Source organism: Macaca mulatta, chromosome 15 (assembly GCF_049350105.2).
Source record: "Macaca mulatta isolate MMU2019108-1 chromosome 15, T2T-MMU8v2.0, whole genome shotgun sequence".
Classification (NCBI taxonomy): Eukaryota; Metazoa; Chordata; class Mammalia; order Primates; family Cercopithecidae; genus Macaca; species Macaca mulatta.
The window spans coordinates 10,210,009-10,228,102 of record NC_133420.1 but is presented as its reverse complement, the minus strand read 5'-3'; the positions used below and the strand labels follow the sequence as shown (position 1 = coordinate 10,228,102).

The 18,094-nt window shown below is 42.2% G+C and overlaps 1 long non-coding RNA gene across 2 annotated transcripts in view; it reads left to right on the top strand.

The window, feature by feature from the left end:
• The first annotated feature begins 1,669 nt into the window (after positions 1-1,669).
• LOC144334825 (uncharacterized) overlaps positions 1,670-18,094 on the top strand; it is a 28,535-nt gene continuing 12,110 nt past the window's right edge. For both annotated transcript variants that reach the window (XR_013405069.1, XR_013405068.1), the window contains exons 1-2: positions 1,670-1,736; positions 7,818-7,951. This is a non-coding gene — a long non-coding RNA (uncharacterized LOC144334825). The remainder of the gene's footprint in view (positions 1,737-7,817; positions 7,952-18,094) is intronic.

Here is an 18,094-nt window from a genome sequence, read left to right as displayed (position 1 = left end):
GAGTCAAGAAGGTGGACCTCTAGAAAAAACTCTTAACACATAGTTTGGCAAAATAATTCAGAAATTTGAGAAAATGTCTATTCATAAAAATGCAGCACATAAACGTATAATAGCAAAGTGACCTGGGCATAAATTGAATGCAGAATTATATATGAAATCTCATTAAACATTTCCAAAATATCAATACTTACAAATATTCAAAGAATACAATCGGTTGTTGGAAAAACTTAGTGTGTTGGTAAAGTCCTTCTTTCATTTATGCAGCCCTAACAAATTGATTTGCATCTGCACTCCTCGGATTATGGGTCGAGATTCTACCCCAACTTCTGAGTCTCCCCAGTCTTCAACGGCTCTTTCCTCACAGCTCACCTCCCTTTACTTCCATGTCCACTAAAACCACTTGTTTCCATCCAACCCTGGAACTGACACATCAGGGATCTTCAGCCCCACTTGCCAGATTTCTCAGTGTGTCATTGCATAGATTTAGCAAGGAAACGGAGGCTGGATCAAAGACACCTAGTATATGCATTTGGGTGTCCCCAGCCTTTGCCTCTGTCTCTGAGTAGTTACCTGGGATCAGAGAATAAGGCAGCCCTGCTCTTCTATCCCTCAGAAATCTCTTGAAATTTTGTCCCTGAAGCCTCTCTAAGTGGAGGTAGCAGTTCATCTCATGACACCCCAGAGTTTACTCAGGTAAGTCCTGAGTTATTACACAGAGACAGACACAGCTGTGTTCCTTTTACTTCTGTCCAGAAGGTAAAACACCAGCATGCTAAAACAGCCGAACCTGTCAGCCACCATGCAAGCCTTTCCTATATTTGATTCAATGTACTTTTCCAGAAGCAAAATGAAAGTTCTCACAGACGGGGCCTCCTCTGCCTTGTCCTCAGAATTGGAAAATGTATTGTCCATCAAGGAGCCTCAGTACTGAACCTAAAACTCAAGAGAAAACGTTTCCTGAATAATAAGTGGGATGATGACTTGAAATCTTGCAAAACAGGCACAATCTTAATACGATAGGCCTTACTAAGGCTAAATGGCCTTATCCATGGTTGAAATTGACACATCATTATATTTAAAAATCTCCACAAGTGATTGATTTTACTCAGCAGCCAGGGTTTATGTCAAGTGTGAGGATAACGAGCAAGAAATTCGAGCCCTTGGCAAACTGGTTGGAGAGGCAAGGATTGTGTCCAGGTAGAGCTCATAACATTATTTATTGTTTAATCTATTTAATTAAATATGTAATTTACCCTCAAACTGTGGCTGACATTCTATGTAGTCCTGAGCCACATTAAGATGTACTATTTGTGCTGTGAAATTCTACGGGATTTGACAAATGCATGGTGGCAATTCTCCAGCATTAAAGCATAACACAGAATGCTTCTCTTATTCAAGCTCTTCTTCCCTTCACATAGAGGGAATCAATCGACTTTTGTATACTAACTTTCGATTTTGTTTCTTTATTCCCATCTTCTTTAATTAAAGCACAAGATATCGTACTCAATTTCCATTTGATCTTCCAAAAGAAAGGTACTGAATAATCCATACCTGAATTTCATTGATTCAGACTCAGGTCCACCGCTAAGCAGTAAAGACCAAACGTCCTGTGCTGCCACCTCATGGCCGGCAAAGGGCAATGAAACCCATCGGTCCGGCCATGCAGGGCGCATGCGCGGTCTGCTTGCCGCGGCGAGCCGGGTCTCCAGGGAGGACCTGAGTTTTCTTTACCCAGGGTGAGGAAGGCGCCGCCGCCCTGGCTTTGGGGCTGGGGCCTCTGGGGAGGTTCCGGGTGGGGGCGTTGAAGAGGCAGCTCTTTTTGCAAGGCCCAAGATGGCGGGCCTTGCACAGGCCGCGCTGTTCCGCGCCCTCAGGGCGTCAGTATCCCGTTGGGGCAGGATGCCCCCGCTGGGCCCGGAACATCCTTGGCGCTGCCCTCGCAGAGCCGCGCTGAGGTTGAGGTGGCGTGGGGGGCCCGGGCTCCGCGAGGAGCGGCGGCAGCGAGGGCTGGAGGACCCGGGCTCCGGGGCTCCGGGGCGTCTGGCCTGGGTGGGACTGAGCCCATCCAGGGACTGGGACTCCCGAGTTCTGGTGCGGGTGGATCCTGGGCAGGCTCAGGACCAAGTCCCTCTCCTTCCACCAAGGAGCGCCCAGAGGCCGGGAGCTCCAGGTTCACCTCCTCCTCCTTCAGGTGTTTACTTTTCCTTTATTTCTGGAAGGCCAGAAATTGGCACCATCCTTCACATCAGTGAATCGGGAACCTAACACCCATTACCTCAGGTTTATTGTTATTGCCATTAACAGTGTTGGTGGCATTATCACTAAGATCATCATTGTTGTTATTGTCATTCATGATTATTAGCAGGTGTGTTCATCATTTTGTCTCACTATGCTTTTTTTTGTTTTTTGTGATTGGTTTTGTATGACGTTGAATTGAACTTCTCTAACCTTGACTAGTGTTGTCAGATTCCTGAAGAGCATTCCGGAGGACAACCCCTGCCTTTAGTGCAGCCACAGAATTTCATGGGCACAGGAGAGCACCTAGAATATTCCCCTTTCATTGCACAGCAGCTTTGGGAAATGGTGGCTGCCTGGCTCTGAGATGAGGTGGAAAAGACCGGATACTGGGGCAAGCGATATCACTTCCACTGGTGTTTTTATGAAGCCAAGTGCACTGTCTCCCACGTAGACTTAGAATAAAATCTGATGGCTCTAAAAGGCCATGTTTGCCCTTCCTGGACTTCCTGGGAGCCTTTAAATCTTGTGTGGTTCCTATAGTGGCTAGGTTGCCATATCTGTGCCTCGTATGGCAGCACCAGTCTTTTCTGGGCCAACAAGGGCACTTAGAATGTTTCCAGAGGCTCAGGCATGCTGTCTCTGTTCCACCCTTCTGTTCAATGGCAATTCACTGGGTCCCTGGCTGACATAGAACATCCTGCAGAGGGATGGGCTTGGGTGACTTCCTGGCCAGCCTTTCCAGGCAGTTATCTTTGAAAAACTTGAAGAGAGTCACAGAAGCCATTCACTGGTATTTCATGACTGCAAGTGGGGTTTCTGGTTCCTTGAGTTTACTTAGAATATTTGAATGGCTCTGAATGGCCAAGAAACCCTCTCTGGTCTTGGAAGCTGCCAAAAGCTATTACTGGGCCTTGGAAGAGTCTTTAAAATTTTTCCAGGTACAGCTGAGAATAGGAAACTTTTCCAGGTCTAGCCCAACCAGCTCAGGTCGAGTCCTGAAAAACTGGTGGGTATTGGGGGAGCTCATCTTATAAAAGAGCAATTGGTGGCAAAGCTGGGTCTCCAGGACAGCTGTGTGTGTATATGTCTGCAGAGCATGCCTTGTGGTCATCTTTAGTAACTGAACACCATTTGTGAATGGATAAACTATATTTCTTGCTGTACAATAATGAAAAATCCATACTAACAATGGTACTAATAAAAATATTGATGAATATTAACAGGAATGATGATCATCATGATACTAGTACTAGTGGTTATAATACTGATAATAATACTAACCCTATGGACTTGGGACATACAAGTTTTCCCTAAGTGGATAATAGGCATAAATATTTGGTGGTGTAGGGTTATTTCAAGTCCCAGAAAGCAAGGATGAACATCTAGAACGAGAAGAAAAACAATCTGGAGGTTGGCATGTGCACACCTGGGGACTCCTGTGTTAACTTCTGCTGTTTCAGCCTAAGAGGGAATGTTAATATAACCCTGGTCCTGCAACACCATGCTGACCAACTCCTACCAGCTTTCAGGAGATAAGATAGCTGGCTGATGGGGCAGGGATCCAGAGAAGATACATGTCCAGACCCGTACATTTGCCCAGCGGCAGAGTTCATGACAAGCAAAAAACCCCAGGACAATGTCATTCCCAGCCACCTGACTGTCATCTGCTCTTTCATGGTCCCTCTCTACTGGTACCTCTAGCCACTGGCATGTCCTCCAGAGGCTGTAGGAGGGCATCATACTCAGTACTCTCCCACCTGCAGGAGGCAAGAAAGATGGAAAGAGCTAAATACCATGGCTTCTGGGTTCTTTTTGGTGGGCACGGCATATTTTGCATTTGCTTTACTAATGGTGGAACCCAGTCAGTGGTTTGCAATACAGCTCTGAATGACTCTGGACACCTGTAGAGATTTTGACAATTTCCAGAAGGTCACAAGTTCTTGGAGGACTTTTTCACAAGTTCTTTGACTGAAAAAGTGGCTCAAAGAACTACTGTACTGACTTAGAAAATGTTGCAGAGGCTGGGCGCGGTGGCTCATGCCTGTAATACCAGCACTTTGGCAGGCCGAGGCGGGCAGATTTCGAGGTCAGGAGTTTGAGACCAGCCTGAAACCCTGTCTCTACTAAAAATTCAAAAATTAGGCAGGCGTGGTGGCATGCACCTGTAACCCAGCTACTCAGGAGGCTGAGGCGGGAGAATCGCTTGAACCTGGGAGTCGGAGGTTGCAGTGAGCCAAGATTGTGCCACTGGACTCCAGCCTGGGCGACAGTGTGAGACTCTATCGCAAAAAAAAAAAAAAAAAAAAAAAAGAAGAAGAAGAAAAAGAAAATGTTGCAGAGACTCTGGTGAACAGGTAGTCCCTCTCCTGCCACTCCAGGTAAAAGTTTCTTGGCCACAAACCTGATTTAGCGGTATCCCTTCATCTTAGGTGAGTAACAGAAAGCCATTCATGACCTATCCAAGCATGGAGGGGGAATTTGACTTAGAAAACTTTTAGGTGGACTAGTTGGTGAAAGAAAGTGCATTCTAGGGCTCACAGGCCTACACATAGAGTTCCTAGCACATAAAGCATATGTATGAATTCTTTCTGAGCCCATGGCAAGACCAGGGTGCACTTCATCCATCTCCTATGCTGGTATGAATAGGTACTTGCCCGAAAAAGAAAAGAATAAGTCAGGAAGCCCATTCTTCTACAGGACACCAGCTGGTACAGTAGGAGTCTTGGGGTTGCTGTGGTATGTATGTTTTCAGGTTGTCTTTTAATCATCTTCAGCAAATTCAACAGTCTTCAGAACATAAACAAAATTATTCAACATTGCCTAATAACTACCACAAATCTATCCATGATAAAGAACTGTACCCACATAATAATATTAATAGCAATCACAATGGTGTGATATAAATGTCATTTTAATGAAGAGAATAATAAAAAAGCAGATATTTAAGAGCATATTCCTGTAAGCCTGTGGCATTGTTCCCATATGAGCCCTCATGTTATTGATTACAGGGAGAGGCTTGGGGCTGCATCTTGAAATATCTTCTGTGATGGCAAAGAAGAGTGGCAGTAGGGAGAATAATTCTGAGCCACACGAGGGCTTGGGCAAAAGTGGAGATGCCTGTGCCACGTGGAAATACATTACAAATGGACTATGGAAAAGGGTCTGGCCAGAGTCCTGCCTGACACAGGTCATACAAAAACTTTCAGTAGTTCGCCCCAAGAAATGGCTGGTCCAGGCTGTAGATGAGAAGCACTGGGCAGACAGATCCACACCCGCTTCCTAAGTCTCAGAAGTCTGGTGTGCATCGAACATTAAGCCCCCAAGCCTACTGAGACTTCACCTCCTGGCTGGTCTTCTACCATCTGATTCTTGAGCCCCATCACGTAAGTGCCATCTCCATACTGGAATTACTGACAATGTCTGATGGAGGGTTTCACCCTGGGTACTCAGTACCAGCAATGGATGAAATACCAGAAGGGAGGCTCCAGGGCTTCCATAGAAGACACATTCTAAAGTTGCTCGGGTGATCAAATGATCATCTCATAGATTTTCAGCAGAACTGCAGCATTTTGTGAATACCTGAGTGAATGCAGAAAGTATCCAGACGCATGGGCATTCTAGGAAGCTCCCTGTGTAAATCAAATACAAGGAATATCTACTTCTGGGCTCAAAAGCTAACTTAGATAATAAAAAAAGTGAGATGCTGGCAGAAGGCAAATAACTCCACTTCAGTTCCTGAGAGAAAAATGGTTCTGTAACCTCTGAGTTTATTTAGAAAAAGTTTGGAGCCTCAGGAAGACCAAGTATGTCATTCCTGATGTTTCCAGGGCAGATTGGACTGCTTAGGCCTCTGGGACTATTCTAAGTCCTCTCAGGTTTCCATGGGAAACTGTAACTCTACTCCTAGAGCTCACACCACCCCCGAGCAAGCTCATTGTTTTCTAAATATTCCAAGGAAGTCCATCCAGGGTATGCCTGTATTGGTGAGTTTCAAATTGGACTGGCAGGAGAACTCTGAGAATGATACATCCTGACTTCACTTGATAAAGGTAGGGGAGCCACGAAGTCCAGATCTGGAGAGCACCTGAAACACCAGATGGCAGAAGGACAGTAAGGAGGTGAAGTCAGCTATGGAGTTGGAGCTTCATGTTTAATGCATGTAGGATTCTGAGTTCCAGGACTGATGGGCTGGTGGGGATGAGATACATGTCTTCTTTGCAGGGAGCCAGGCCAAACCAGCCATCTGGTTGCACTACTGAAAGCTTTTGTGTGCCCAGTGGTAGGCAAGACACAAGCCAAACTCTCTTCACCTCTGGCTGGTAGTCCTTGACTAGAGAGGTTTGCACACAAGTGGTCCTATTAGCCCATGCTCTCCTGTGGCTTGCTTTCCTTTCACCTGTTTCTCATGTTTGCCGTCATGGAACACATTTCATAGTGAAATTCTTTGACCCTGACTCCGAATTACACAAGGAGGACCCAATTTGTGAACTTTTCATATATTTAGGAGAATCTCCACATTGATTTTTGTATCCTTATGTTCATATTGTCACCAGTATTAAAATTCTTACTATTTAGGTCATTGCGTTCACTATCATAATTATTAAATATTTTTCATTTATCATTTATTTTTATTGGTTAATTTTTGTGGCAGCTGTTATATAACAATCACTAGAGTTTCTCTATTCATGAAAGATGTCCACGTTAATGGAGGTAACTAGGAGTGTTACTTTACAGGTATGTAAACACAGATAATCTTGGCTGAACTGTGGCTATATTGTCTGGTGTCCCTTTGAAGGTGAAGCCTCTTGTGTTATTCTAAGTGACCTCTGGAGACAGAAACTGTCTCATAATTGCAGGGACGACTTGAGAAGGCATCCTGAGCCTATGCAGAAATGCAGAAGCACTTCCATGATCTAAGCAACCTATGTGAAGGCCTGAAAGCCAAAGCAAAGCTGTCCAACAAAAAGTTTTCCTAGTAACACTGGAGGTCCATCAGTCACTCCTCCTGGTCTGGAAATGTCAGAAATGTCCTCCATGGTTCTTGTGAGGGTCCAGATCTTTTCACAATCACCTCAGGAGCCACAAAACCACTCCATCCTACCTGAAATTGCAGAATGACTCTTCTTTTGACCAGAGTCTCAAAAATATATTCATTGATAGTTTTGATTCCTGGGAGCCGCCATTGCTTGCAAAAGATGTGCCAGAGACTAGACATTTTCTGTCTCCTCACTTGTCCGGGGAAGACTGAAGTTTTTCTGAAACCCAGAAATGGGAATCTGACCCTCTGAGCAGCCCTAGGATTTTCTAAGTCTTCCAAGCAGAGTGGAAGTTCTGGTGAGGGCCCATTGTACCTCCGATGGTCTGGAATCACATAGGATGATGCGTTTAAACAACTCTATGTGGAGATATATTTTCTGAGATATTCCAAGGAGGAGGGACACAACTGGACCAGATGTTAAAAGGGCAGCTGAGCATTAAGTGCCTATGTAGTGTTTGCAGCTTAATGTCCCATGCAGAAGGGGACTCTGGGCTCTTGTGTTAGAATTCAGTGTAATTCTGGGGTCCTGCTTTTCTTCCAGGAAATCCCACTTCCATCTGGATGTCTGGATGAACTACTGAAAGCCACTGAGTGTCCTGCAGCAGGTGAACTGTGGCCAGAGCCCAAGGATGAAGGGGGCTCCTTCCGTCTGTGACTGTGAAGAGGAAGCCTGAGGTATAGCAGACCCAGGCCCCAGAAGGATGGAAAAAATGAGGTAGGGAGTGAGGGGACCTCAGAGGAAGACTGAGGTCTGCAGAATCCCAGGGTCAAGGAGACAGTGCGGTGTCGTGGTGGTGTCCTTGATATTCGAAGAGGGGCGATAATCCATCTCCTGAGTAAAAGCTTCATATGGGGTGAGGAGGGGAGAAGTAAACAGAGAGGAAGCAGGGAAGGCCAAGACAGCGACCAGCCTTAGAGCAATTTTAACCAGAAATGGACACAGACCCTGGACCCCATCGTGGGGTTGCAGGCCAAGGACCGTCTCTAGGCGATGCACAGCTCCCTTGTGGGGTTAGTGGGAGTAGGCATTGTGACGTCTGCAGGGGTGTGGAAGGCTGGGCGACGGGAGCAGCTTACTGGGCTGGACCAGAAAAACTGAACTTCTTTTCCATCAGTGAAATCCACTTCTGGGTCAGAAAAAACTGCAAGTTCTGGAGGGGCAGGGCCTAGGAGGAGGTCAGGGCCTGAGCCTTCCTGGTTTGACCCCCCTACCCCCTGTGTTTCTGGGTCTGTCCTCACTTCCACCCAGCGGATCTTGAGTATCCTCCTTTGAGTCCCCACGAGTGTGTTGTGTGCAGTGGGGCCAGGCTGCTTCATCCACTGCACGTTAAATGTTTCCAATACTTTCTGGCCAAAGTTTAGAGTTGCCAGACCACTGACTTTGAATGTTGACCTGCTTCCTTTTGAACAGAGTAAAATCTATTGAAGTTTAAGGTCACCTCTTTTCATGGATGGTGAAGAGGCAGGCTGTTCAGGCACAACTGCCCTCAGGTCTGGAGGGCGGCGGAGGTCACTGTGGGTGGTGGGTGAATCCGGAACCTCTGTGGCTGTAGACTTTCAAATATTTCATTTTTTCTTTTGTAGTTTTTGTTTGTTGCTTGCTTTTTTTTACAATGGGAACTGGAATGTAAGATGCCAAACTAGCCTGTGGGGGACATGGATTTTCACAACAGTAACCACAGAGTGTAGTTTCCATTTCTATTCCCTGTTCATGTGGGAGGCAGAGAAGGAAATCAGGTGCTCAGTTCTAGGGACATCACAGGACTAGGACATGTACAGTGGGGGTGGAAGGCAGAGGCATTGCTTTAGGAGAATAAAATTACTGCATGCACACACATATGTATGTATATGGATGTATGTACACAAATATGCATATTTATAGATTCAGTTCTCCCTCTCTCTATATAATTTTCTTTATTTCACACTTGATATGATTTTTTTTTATTATACTTTGTCTTCTAGGGCACATGTGCACAATGTGTAGGTTTGTTACCTATGTATACATGTGCCATGTTGGTGTGATGCACCCATTAACTTGGCATTTGCATTAGGTATACCTCCTAATGCTATACCTTCCCCCTCCCCCCACCCTACGTCAGGCCCCAGTGTGTGATGTTCCCCTTACTGTGTCCAAGTGATCTCATTGTTCAGTTACCACCTATGAGTGAGAACATGCGGTGTTTGGTTTTTTGTTCTTGTGATAGTTTGCTGAGAATGATGGTTTCCAGCTACATCCATGTCCCTACAAAGGACTCAAATTCATCCTTTTTTATGGCTGCATAGTATTGCATGGTGTATATGTGCCACATTTTCTTAATCCAGTCTGTCATTATGGACATTTGGGTTGGTTCCAAGTCTTTGCTATTGTGAATAGTGCTGCAGTAAACATACATGAACATGTGTCTTTATAGCAGCATGATTTATAATCCTTTAGGGATATACCCAGTAATAGGATGGCTGGGTCAAATGGTATTTCAAGTTCTGCATCCTTGAGGAATCGCCACACTGTCTTCCACAGTGGTTGAACTAGTTTACAGTCCCACCAACAGTGTAAAAGTGTTCCTATTTCTCCACATCCTCTCCAGCACCTGTTGTTTCCTGACTTTTTAATGATTGCCATTCTAACTGGTGTGAGGTGGTATCTTATTGTGGTTTTGATTTGCATTTCTCTGATGGCTAGTGATGATGAGCATTTTTTCATGTGTCTGTTGGCTGCATAAATGTCTTCTTTTGAGAAGTGTCCATTCTTATCCTTTGCCCACTTTTGGATGGGGTTGTTTGTTTTTTTCTTGTAAATTTGTTTGAGTTCTTTGTAGGTTCTGGATATTATCTGTAGGTTGCCTGTTCACTCTGATGGTAGTTTCTTTTGCTGTGCAGAAGCTCTTTAGTTTAATTAGATCCCATTTGTCTATTTTGGCTTTTGTTGCCATTGCTTTTGGTGTTGTAGACATGAAGTCCTTGCCCATGCCTATGTCCTGAATGGTATTGCCTAGGTTTTCTTCTAGGGTTTTTATGGTTTTAGGTCTAACATTTAAGTCTCTAATCCCTCTTGAATTAATTTTTGTGTAAGGAGTAAGGAAAGGATCCAGTTTCAGCTTTTTATTTATGGCTAGCCAGTTTTCCCAGCAGCATTTATTAAATAGGGAATACTTTCCCCATTTCTTATTTTTGTCAGGTTTGTCAAAGATCAGATGGTTGTAGAAGTGTGGTATTATTTCTGAAGGCTCTGTTCTGTTCCATTGGTCTATAGCTCTGTTTTCATAACAGTACCATGCTGTTTTGGTTACTGTAGCCTTGCTGTATAGTTTTAAGTCAGGTAGTGTGATGCCTCCAGCTTTGTTCTTTTGACTTAGGATTGTCTTGACAATGCGGGCTCTTTTTTGGTTCCGTATGAACTTTAAAGTGGTTTTTTTCCAATTCTGTAAAGGAAGTCATTGGTAGCTTAATGGGGATGGCATTGAATCTATAAATTACCTTGGGCAGTATGGCCATTTTCACAATATTGATTCTTTCTGTTCATGAGCATGGAATGTTCTTCCATTTGTTTGTGTCCTCCTTTATTTCATTGAGCAGTGGTTTGTAGTTCTCCTTGAAGAGGTCCTTCACATGTGTTGTAAGTTGGATTCCTGGGTATTTTATTCTCTTTGAAGCAATTGTTAATGGGAGTTCATTCATGATTTGGCTCTCTGTTTGTCTGTTATTGGTGTATAAGAATGCTTGTGATTTTTGCACATTAATTTTGTATCCTGAGACTTTGCTAAAGTTGCTTATCAGTTTGAGGAGATTTTGGGCTGAGACGATGGGGTTTTCTAAATAGACAAGCATGTTATCTGCAAACAGGGACAGTTTGACTTCTTCTTTTCCTAATCAAATACTCTTTATTTCTTTCTCTTGCCTGATTGCCATGGCCAGAACTTCCAACACTATGTTGAATAGGAGTGGTGAGAGAGGGCATCCCTGTCTTGGGCCAGTTTTTAAGGGGAATGCTTCCAGTTTCTGCCCATTCAGTATGATACTGGCTGTGGGTTTGTCATGAATAGCTCTTATTATTTTGAGATATGTTCCATCAATACTGAATTTATTGAGAGTTTTTAGCATGAAGGGTTGTTTAATTTTGTCAAAAGCTTTTTCTGCATCTATTGAGATAATCATGTGGTTTTTGTCTTTGGTTCTGTTTATATGTTGGATTACGTTTATTGATTCCAGTATGTTGTACCAGCCTTGCATCCCAGGGATGAAGCCCACTTGATCATGGTGGATAAGCTTTTGGATGTGCTGCTGGATTCGGTTAGCCAGTATTTTATTGAGGATTTTTGTGTCAATGTTCATCAGGCATATTGGTCTAAAATTCTCTTGCTTTGGTGTGTCTCTGCCAGGCTTTGGTATCAGGATGATACTGGCCTCATAAAATGAGTTAGAGAGGATTCCCTCTTTTTCTATTGATTGGAATAGTTTCAGAAGGAATGGTACCAGCTCCTCTTTGTACCTCTGGTAGAATTCAGCTATGAATCTTTCTGGTCCTGGACTTTTTTTGGGTAGTAGGCTATTAATTATAACCTCAATTTCAGAGCCTGCTATTGGTCTCTTCAGGGATTCAAATTCTTCCTGGTTTAGTCTTGGCAGAGTGTATGTGTCCAGGAATGTATCCATTTCTTCTAAGTTTTCTAGTTTATTTGCGTAGAGGTTTTTATAGTATTCTCTGATGGTAGTTTGTATTTCTGTGGGGTCGGTGGTGATATCCCCTTTATCATTTTTTATTGCATCTATTTGATTCTTCTCTCTTTTCTTCTTTATTAGTCTTGCTAGCGGTCTATCAATTTTGTTGATCTTTTCAAAAAACTAGCTTCTGGATTCATTGATTTTTTGAAGGGTTTTTTGTGTCTCTGTCTCCTTCAGTTCTGCTCTGATCTTAGTTATTTCTTGCCTTCTGCTAGCTTTTGAATGTGTTTGCTCTTGCTTCTCTAGTTCTTTTAATTGTGATGTTAGGGTGTCAATTTTAGATCTTTCCTGCTTTCTCTTGTGAGAATTTAGTGCTATAAATTTCCCTCTACACACTGCTTTAAATGTGTCCAGAGATTCTGGTATGATGTATCTTTGTTCTCATTGGTTTCAAAGAACATCTTTATTTCTGCCTTCATTTCGTTATGTACCCAGTAGTCATTCAAGAACAAGTTGTTCATTTTCCATGTAGTTGAGTGGTTTTGATTGAGTTTCTTAATCCTGAATTCTTGTTTGATTGCACTGTGGTCTGAGAGACAGTTTGTTATAATTTCTGTTCTTTTACACTTGCTGAAGGGTGCTTTACTTTGAACTATGTGGTCAATTTTGGAATAAGTACAATGTGGTGCTGAGAAGAATGTGTGTTCTGTTGATTTGGGGTGGAGAGTTCTGTAGACGTCTATTAGGTCCGCTTGGTGCAGAGTTGAGTTCAATTCCTGGATATCCTTATTAACTTTCTGTCTCGTTGATCTGTCCAATGTTGACAGTGGGGTGTTGAATTCTCCCACTATTATTGTGTGGGAGTCTAACTCTCTTTGTAAGTCTCTAAGGCCTTGTTTTATGAATCTGGATGCTCGTGTATTGGGTGCATATATATTTAGGATAGTTAACTCTTCTTGTTGAATTGATCCTTTTATCATTATGTAATGACCTTCTTTGTCTCTTTTGATCTTTTTGGTTTAATGTCTGTATTATCAGAGACTAGGATTGTAACCCCTGCCATTTTTTTGTTTTCCATTTGCTTGGTAGATCTTCTTCCATCCCTTTATTTTGAGCCTATGTGTGTCTCTGCACGTGAGATGGGTCTCCTGAATACAGCAAATCGATGGTTCTTGACTCTTTATCCAACTTGCCAGTCTGTGTCTTTTAATTGGAGCATTTAACCCATTTACATTTAAAGTTAATATTGTTATGTGTGAACTTGATCCTGTCATTATGATGTTAGTTGGTTATTTTGCTCATTAGTTGATGCAGTTTCTTCCTAGCATCGATGGTCTTTACATGTTGGCATCTTTTTGCAATGGCTAGTACTGTTTGTTCCTTTCCATGTTTAGTACTTCCTTCAGGAACCCTTGTAGGACAGGCCTGGTGGTGTCAGAATCTCTCAGCATTTGCTTGTCTGTAAAGGATTTTATTTCTCCTTCACTTATGAAACTTAGTTGACTGGATATGAAATTCTGGTTTGAAAATTCTTAAAGAATGTTGACAATCAGCCCCCACTCTCTTCTGGCTTGTAGAGTTTCTGCCAAGATATCTGCTGTTAGTTTGATGGGCTTCCCTTTGTGGGTAATGTAACCTTTCTCTCTGGCTGCCCTTAACATTTTTTCCTTCTTTTCAACTTTGGTGAATCTGACAATTATGTGTTTTGGAGTTGCTCTTCTTGAGGAGTATCTTTGTGGCATCCTCTGTATTTCCCGAATTTGAATGTCGGCCTGCCTTGCTGGATTAGGGAAGTTCTCCTGGATGATATCCTGCAGAGCATTTTCCAACTTTGTTCCATTCTCCCCATCACTTTCAGGTACACCAATCAGATGTAGATTTGGTCTTTTCACATAATCCCATATTTCTTGGAGGCTTTGTTCATTTCTTTTTACTCTTTCTTCTTTAAATTTCTCTTCTTGCTTCATTTGATCTTCAATCTCTGATACTCTTTCTTCCAGTTGATCAAGTCGGTTGCTGAAGCTTGTGCATTTGTCATGTAGTTCCTGTGTCATGGTTTTCATCTCTATCACGTCATTTATGGACTTCTCTGCATTGGTTATTCTAGTTACCCATTCGTCAAATCTTTTTTTCAAGGTTGTTAGTTTCTTTCTGCTGGGTTCATAGTTCTTCCTTTAGTTCTGAGAAGTTTGATCAACTGAAGCCTTCCTCTCTCAACTTGTCAAAGTCATTCTCCATCCAGCTTTGTTCTGTTGCTGGTGAGGAGCTGCATTCCTTTGGATGGGGAGAGGTGCTCTGATTTTTTGAATTTTGAGCTTTTCTGCACTGCTTTTTCCCCCTCTTTGTGGTTTTATCTACCTTTGGTCTTTGATGATGTTGATGTATGGATGAGGTTTTGGTGTGGATGTCCTTTCTGTTTGTTAGTTTTCCTTCTAACAGTCAGGACCCTCAGCTTCAGGTCTGTTGGAGTTTGCTTGAGGTCCACTCCGGTAGGCTACTCCCAGTTAGGCTGTCCAGTTAGGCTACTCGGGGGTCAGGAACCCACTTGAGCAGGTAGTCTGTCAGTTCTCAGATCCCAACCTCCATGTTGGGAGAATCACTACTCTCTTCGAAGCTGTCAGACAGGGACATTTACATCTGCAGAGGTTTCTGCTGCTTTTTGTTTAGCTATGCCCTGTCCCCAGAGGTGGAGTCTACAGAGACAGGCAGGCCTCCTTGAGGTGCAGTGGGCTCCACCCAGTTCGAGCTTCCTGACTGCCTTGTTTACCTACTTAAGCCTCAGCAATGGTGGGCACCCCTCCCCCAGCCTCACTGCCGCCTTGCAGTTAGATCTCAGACTGCTGTGCTAGCAATGACAGAGGCTCTGTGGGCTTGGGACCCTCTGAGCCAGGCATGGGATATAATCTCCTGGTGTGTTGTTTGCTAAGACCCTTGGTAAAGCACAGTATTGGGTGGGAGTGACCCAATTTTCCAGTGTTCTGTGTCACAGTTTCCCTTCACTAGGAAAAGGAATTCCCTTCCCCCTTGCACTTCTTAGGTGACGTGATGCCTTGCCCTGCTTCGGCTCTCACTCGTTGGGCTGTGCCCACTGTCCTGCACCAACTGTCCAACATGCCCCAGTGAGATGAACCTGGTACCTCAATTGGAAATGCAGAAATCACCCATCTTCTGTGTTGTTCACGCTGGCAGCTGGTGGCTGGAGCTGTTCCTATTCGGCCATTGTGGCACCAACCTCACTTGATATGATTTCTAAATTTAAATACCTTTGAGACAAACGCGAATTGTGAAGGGATTTAAAAATGTCAGTGAAAATGGAATTAAAAATAAAAATATAAATATCAACTTTATTTCTCAATATAATCTCTACTGAGGTCAAGACACTGCATTAAGGGATGATCCCAACCATTCAGTCCATTGCTAAAGAACTGAGGGTCATGGGAATTTAACCATGTCAATGCAGTCTTCTACTATTAACTAAAGAAAAATGGGTGCCCTTTACAGTTATTTCAAGATTAGGAAAAATAAGGTCAGAAGAAACCAAATCAGGACTGTAATGTTGATGCCTAATAATTTCCCATGAAAACTCTTTCAAAATTACTGGTGTTTGTCGAGAGGAAGGAACAGAAGTGTTGTTGTGGTGCAGAGGGACTCTCTAGTGAAGCTTTACAGGGCACTTTTCTGCAAAAGTATTTGCTAATTTTCTCTAAGAACTCTCCTACTAAGCAAATATTATGGTGCTTTGATCCTACAGAACGTCAACAAGCAAAATGCCTTGAGCATCCCCAAAACCTCTATGGCTTTTGCTTTTGAGAAGTTTGCTTTTGCTTTGACTGGAGCACTTCTACTTCTTGGTAGCCATTGTTTTAATTGTGCTTTGCCTTCAGGATCCTATTGATAAAGTCAATTTCACTCCCTGTTATAATTTTTCAAAATAATGCTTCAGGATCTTGATTCTGCTTGTTCAAAATAGTCACTAATAGCTCTGCTTTTGTCCATAGCTGATCTAGGCACAAGGGTATTCGGGACTCATCAAATGTAAAGTTTCTCAACTTTCACGTTATAGTCAGTGTTGTGTAAGCTGAACCAATTGAGATGTCTGTGGTGTTGGCTATAATATCTCTCGTTAATTGTCAGTTCTCCTCAATTAGGGCATAGAAACAATTTTTTTTTTTCTCTCAAAAATTGGAATGGGTGCCCCTCCTCTGTGGGCTTCATCTTCAACATTGTCTTACCTCTTCTTAGAATCAGGTATCCGTTTGTATACGACTGATCCTTCAGGTCATTTTTCCCATAGACTTTTCATAAATAATAATTTATTTCACCGTTTTTTGTAGCTTCCCCATAAATTTGATGTTTGTTCTTATTTCAGGTTTGGCAGAATTCAAGTTCGGCAGAATTCATGTGGCTCTTTTCAGACTGATGTTTTAAATCCTGTTCACATATGTTAAAACAGGTCCGGGCATGGTGGCTCATGCCTGTAATCCCTGCACTTTGGGAGGTTGGCCAACATGGCAAAACCCTGCCTCGACAGAAAATACAAAAATTAGCCTCTACAAAAAATACAAAAATTAACCAGACAAGGTCCCAACTATTTGGAAGGCTGAGGCAGGAGAATCGCTTCAACTTGGGAAGCAGAGGTTACTTTGAGCCAAGATTGCTCCACTGCACTGCAAGCTCGGTGAGAGGAGTGAAACCCTGTCTCAAAAATTAAAAAAAGTTAAAATAAACTAGCATATGTGTGTTTTGATGCAAAAGCTAAAAGTTCATGCATAGTTTTTTCATAATTGTTATTTTGCATGAACTTATTAAAGCCCCCTATTATTTGCCATAATTTTCTCATCTTATTAATTTCTATATACATACAGAATTTCCAATTTGTGTAAACCTTTCTTCCCAGTTACTGAACAATTATTTTAAATTTGAAAAATATGAGCTATTTTAATCTATATATTTTTTTTCTACTTCTGAATATTTTAGAGAAAATATGGATAATGAAACTTGTAAAAAGGAGATATTTGGAAGTTTCTGTTACCAATGACAAGTTAATTTTTAAATAATTTCAGGAAAATTTAGGTGAATGTCTGTACTTTCATATGAACATTCATAGTAAAACAGATTTTTGAATTTATACCCTTGATAAACTTTAATGTAAAATATGTGAGTAAATGTGTACTTTTCCGTTCCTCATGAACATTCTCAAGTTTATACTATCTGGATTTTCTCAGGACGAATTACAAGCTGTATATGCTGCTGAAGTGTCTCAAAGATTAAGTCCCAAAGAGAGTGCCCTACTGTTTTTCCAATATTAATTTCTAAGTTTTACCAAGTTACAAGTTTTTTTTTTCATAAAATATAAAATGTTTTGCCTCCAGCAGAAATACATTTTGGAACATAACTTTCCTGTACGTAAGGAGTATAAAGGAAGCTTGGATTTGTTCTGAGAAAGGGAGAGGGTACTTCTGCCCATTGCCATGCACATCTGATTTTAGAGCTGAATGCCTTTCTGAGCTTGGCTCACTCCTCTCAAACTTGCTGGTAAATGGACACAAATTAAAGAGAAATAATTGTACACCATTTGGGATCAAGGAATCCAGATATCTGAACCATTGTTTATTATTTGCCCCTCCCACCCTCTCACCCTTCCAGATCTCTAGTGTCTATCATTCCACTTCTATGTCCAGGTGTACAATTATTTAAATCACACTTACAAATGAGAACTTCATGTGTTCATTTGTACAGATTCTCTTCCACCTAGCTACCTCTGAGACTGCAAGAACAATCACTCCTCCCCGTCCTCCTTCTCAGCCTACTCAAACAGAAGACCAGGAGCATTATCTATCTATCTATCTATCTATCTATCTATCTATCTATCTATCTATCTACACACACACACACGTACACATATATATACACACACAAATATATATACACACATATGTGTACATATACACACACTCATAAAGAATTTGCATTTTAAAGAATGGCAGACCCATAGTTGTTCAAAAATCAACTATATAATTCTATATATGATAAATGTCTACTAGAAAGTTCACATTGAAAATTGCAAACACGACTTAGAAAAAATAAAGTTTTTAAAAATTTTATTTTATTTCATTTTAAGTTCCAGGATACATGTGCAGGACGTGCAGGTTTTTTACA